This window comes from Solanum dulcamara, chromosome 5, assembly GCF_947179165.1.
Source record: "Solanum dulcamara chromosome 5, daSolDulc1.2, whole genome shotgun sequence".
Classification (NCBI taxonomy): domain Eukaryota; kingdom Viridiplantae; phylum Streptophyta; class Magnoliopsida; order Solanales; family Solanaceae; genus Solanum; species Solanum dulcamara.
Genome location: NC_077241.1, coordinates 26,762,654 through 26,767,667, shown reverse-complemented (window position 1 = coordinate 26,767,667; position 5,014 = coordinate 26,762,654). Strand labels below are relative to the sequence as shown.

General features: G+C 45.0%; 1 non-coding gene across 1 annotated transcript; it reads left to right on the top strand.

The window, feature by feature from the left end:
* Nucleotides 1–2,186: 2,186 nt before the first annotated feature.
* Nucleotides 2,187–2,342, top strand: LOC129890860 (5.8S ribosomal RNA). Its single transcript, XR_008767056.1, has one exon. It is a non-coding gene; the product is annotated as a 5.8S ribosomal RNA (ribosomal RNA).
* Nucleotides 2,343–5,014: the final 2,672 nt, after the last annotated feature.

Genomic DNA, 5,014 nt, shown 5'->3' with positions numbered 1-5,014 from the left:
CTATCAATAATAGAACCACAATGTTAATACAATCGTTATGACACTAAAATTAACCAATTCAAAGATGGGCTAATTTATGAGTCAAAAAGTGAGAATTATGGGACCTGCTCCAGAAATCACACAATTGACTTTGAGAATAGTCTCCAACTACTACCCCTATCTCATGTTCCAAAAGGGAATACAATTCACACCCCAAAATAGACTCAAACCATTCATGCATTTATGATAAACTATATATCCCAAGAACACTAAAGACGAAGAAAAAAGAAGAATTAAATTAAAAGAAGCCTCAACTCCTAATTCTAAACACACCACTGGGTTCCTTTTGAAATTCTACACAATGTAGCCTCTTGAATCACCCAAATCTCCTAAGAATTGAAGGAGAAAATGAAGTTTGAAGTTGGAGAGAATCTAGAATTTTTGGACTTACGGGCCTCAAGTTTCGCAAAAGCGAACATCCACTAGTCGCTTATGCGACCCCCTCAAAGAGGTGGGCATCGCTTTGGCGACACCGGAGAGGGAGCCTGAGAAATGGCTACCACATCCAAGGAAGGCAACAGGCGCGCAAATTACCCAATCCTAACACAGGGAGGTAGTGACAATAAATAACAATACTGGGCTCTATGAGTCTGGTAATTTGAATGAAAACAATCTAAATCCGTTAATAAGGATCCATTGGAGGGCAAGTCTCGTGCCAGCAACCATGGTAATTCCAGCTCCAATAGCGTATATTTAAGTTGTTGTAGTTAAAAAGCTCGTAGTTGGACATTGGGATGGGCCGGCCGGTCCGCCCTAGGTGTGCACCGGTCATCTCGTCCCTTCTGTCGGCGATGTGCTCCAGGCCTTAATTGGCCGGGTCGTGCCTTCGACAGTGTTAGTTTGAAGAAATTAGAGTGCTCAAAGCAAGCCTACACTTTGTATACATTAGCATGGGATAACATTATAGGTTTTCGATCCTATTACGTTGGCCTTCAGGATCGGAGTGATAATTAATAGGGACAGTCGGCGCCATTCATATTTCATAGTCAGAGGTGAAATTCTTGGATTTATGAAAGACGAACAACTGCAAAAGCATTTGCCAAGGATGTTTTCATTAATCAAGAATGAAATTTAGGGGCTCGAAGACGATCAGATACCGTCCTAGTCTCAACCATAAACAATGCTGACCAGGGATCGGCGGATGTTGCTTTTAGGACTCCACCAGCACCTTATGAGAAATTAAAGTTTTTGGGTTCCGGGGGGAGTATGGTCGTAAGGCTGAAACTTAAAGGAATTGATGGAAGGGCACCACCAGGAGTGGAGCCTGCGGCTTAATTTGACTCAACATAGGGAAACTTACCAGGTCTAGACATAGTAAGGATTGACAGACTGATAGCTCTTTCTTGATTCTATGGGTGGTGGTGCATGGCCATTCTTAGTTGGTGGAGCGATCTGTTTGGTTAATTCTATTAACGAACGAGACCTCAGCCTGCTAACTAGCTATGTGGAGGTATCCCTTCGCGGCCAGCTTCTTAGAGGGACTACGGCCTTTTAGGCCGCGGAAGTTTGAGGCAATAACAGGTCTGTGATGCCCTTAGATGTTGTGGGCCACACGCACACTACACTGATGTATTCAACGAGTTTATAGCCTTGGCCGACAGGCCCGGGTAATCTTTGAAATTTCATCGTGACGGGGATAGATCATTGCAATTGTTGGTCTTTAACGAGGAATTCCTAGTAAGCATGAGTCATCAGCTCGCGTTGACTATGTCCCTGCCCTTTGTACACACCGCCTGTCGCTCCTACCGATTGAATGATCTGGTGAAATATTTGGATCGTGGCGGCGTGGGCGGTTAACTGCCTGCGAAATCATGAGAAGTCTGTTGAACCTTATCATTTAGAGGAAGGAGTAGTCGTAACACGGTTTCTGTAGGTGAACCTGCGGAAGGATCATTGTCGAAACCTGCAGAGCAGAACGACCCACGAACACGTTTAAAACACCGGTGGAGGCGTGCGCGGGGGGTGCTTCGGAACCCCCTCCGCGCGTATCCCTCCCGTCCCCGATGGCATGCTTGCGCGCTCATTTTTTCGGGCAACTAATGAACCCCAACGCAGAAAGCGCCAAGGAATATTGAACTGAGGGCTTGCCCCCTGTGCCACATCCGCAGAGTACGCAGGGGGACGTGTGCTTCTTTCGAAACCAAAACGACTCTCGGCAACGGATATCTCGGCTCTCGCATTAATGAAGAACATAGCAAAATGCGATACTTGGTGTGAATTGTAGAATCTTATGAACCATCGAGTCTTTGAACGCAAGTTACACCCAAATCCATTAGGCCGAGGGCACGTCTGCCTCGGCGTCATGCATTGCGTCGCCCCCCGCATGCCTCAGGGCATTATGGGGCAGATACTGGCCTCCCGTGCACCTCAAGCCCGCGGCCGGCCCAAATGCGAGTCCACATCAATGGACATCGCGGCAAGTGGTGGTTGGAATCTCAACTCTCTTTTCTGCTGCGGCTACAGCACGTTGCGCGTTGGGGCTCCCAGACCCTGTTCGTGCCTTAGGCCCTCTGACCGCGACCTCAGGTCAGGCGGGATTACTCGCTGAGTTTAAGCATATCAATAAGTGGAGGAAAAGAAACTTACAAGGATTCCCCTAGTAACGGCGAGCGAAATGGGAACAACCCATCCTTAGAATCGGGTGGCCTCGCCATCCGAATTGTAGTCTGGAGAAGCGTCCTCAGTGGCGGACCGAGCCCAAGTCCCCTAGAAGGGGGCACCATAGAGGGTGAGAGCCCCATTGTGCCCGGACCTTGTCGCACCATGAGGCGCTGTCTACGAGTTGGGTTCGTTTGGGAATGCATCCAAAATCGGGTGGTAAATTCTGTCGAAGGCTAAATACGGGCGAGAGACCGATAGCGAACAAGTACCACGAGGGAAAGATGAAAAGGACTTTGAAAAGAGAGTCAAAGAGTGCTTGAAATTATTGGGAGGAAAGCGGATGGGGGACGGTGATGCGCCCCGGTCGGATGTGGAACGGCGACGAGCTGGTCCGCCAATCGACTCGGGGCATGGACCAGCGTGGATTGAGGGGGCGGCCATTGCCCATCTCCTCGATTATGGTAGGCAGAGCTTTCCTCCAGCGTGCTTTGGCATCTGCGCACTCCGGATGCTGGCCTGTGGGCTCCCCATTCGACCCGTCTTGAAACACAGACCAAGGAGTCTAACATATGTGCGAGTCAACGGGCAAGTAAACCCGTAAGGCGTAAGGAAGCTGATTGGTGGGATCCCCCCGAGGGGTGCACCGCTGACTGACCTTGATCTTCTGAGAAGGGTTCGAGTGTGAGCATACCTGTCAGGACCCAAAAGATGGTGAACTATGCCTGAGCGGGGCGAAGCCAGAGGAAACTCTGGTGGAGGCCCGCAAGGATACTGACGTGCAAATCATTCGTCTGATTGGGTATAAGGGCGAAAGACTAATCGAACCATCTAGTAGTTGGTTCCCTCCAAAGTTTCCCTCAGGATAACAGAGTTGAATGATTTATTGAAGAAGCGGAAGCATTACAAGCATGATTACAGATGAACAAGACTAAGAGAAATTTCTAGTGAAAATTTTCTGATGCCTTGTAATGAAATGATACAAGTCTTTATACATACTAAATAAGATAATGGAAATCCTAAAAGGCCTTCTTCTGATTGGCTGCTGAGGACTACCTTATCTTTAAAAGGGTCCATTAGTTGGTGGACGTCTATCTTCAAGGGTCCACTTCTTTTGAGTGGTCAAAAGCTTATCGGGAGCTTGTCTTATTTTCCGAATAAGTTAAAAAACTTCCAGTGCAATAGGGTCCATTTTGATTAAATCAAAAGATATTCCATCTCTTTTAGAGACTCATCTTTTTCTTCCATAATGATTCCGATACTTTGTATCTCTATTTGGAAGACTAATTATTCCGTGTTTTAAACACTCAATTAGGACTTTAGTCAAATGGATTTAGATAGGCTCTGGCAATTCCTTTGGGATTTAACATGTCCCCATTTTAATCACTTTGAGAAGAGGCTTCTTCTAGAAGATGGAGGATTTCTTCTTCATTATTATTTTCCAAGTCTGATAAGGCTTTCTCGAGTCTTTTCTTTAGATCACTCTTTGGTGATTTATGAGTAATAGGAGGACTTCTCAAGGAAGTTGATTGAATTTCTTTAGGGGCAGGGGACCATCCTTTGATAAGGATTTCTTTGGATAAATATTTGATTCTTTCAAATTTATTAATTTTAAAAGTCCAACATAAAATGAAAGAAATTCTTTTTTGAATAAAATATTTACACAATTGAATGTGTTTTGGTAAAGTAGAAATGCATTGATCAATTTGAAATTGACTGAATTTTTCTGAAAATAATTTTGGTAAAGTGTGGTGGTTTCCTCCGAAGCGTTGCCACCATTCATAGAACCATCTAGGGATGATGGGTCTTGCCAATTCAGGGCTATACTTTATGAACTAGGTATGGGATGAAGGTCGTAACTACATGAAGTTAAACCAGGCTTGTTTATAGTCCCACCAGTTGTAAGTTTGGGGCCTATGTTCTCTAGAGAAATTGATGGGGGTATGTAAATGGTCATCCTGCCATTCAAAAGCAGTTAAAATCGTTTTAATAGTAAACTTAGAATAGGCGATGCTATCCAGATTGTTCTTATCTACCAATTCATGATCTATCTCAACAGATCCAGTGTCTACTAAGATCAACTCATAGAATAATCTGGTTTTAAGAGGACTTTCAGTATCCACGTAGTTCCTATTTGTGTACAAGGGTTTTAGGAGGTGTTTGATCTCAAAGTTCTTGTACTCTTTATCTAGATCCTAGATTGGGATAACCTGCAAAGAAATAAGATTGAATTTTTCTTTTTCTTTGGTTTTGGAAGGAGAAGCGATTGGGGTTACTGCTTCAGCAAAGCTCTCAGGAGCTTTCATGGTGTAGCTGTCTTTGGTTTGAGTCTGGAAAAATCTTTGTTTTCTTGAAGGAGAGAGGGATATAGGCTCTG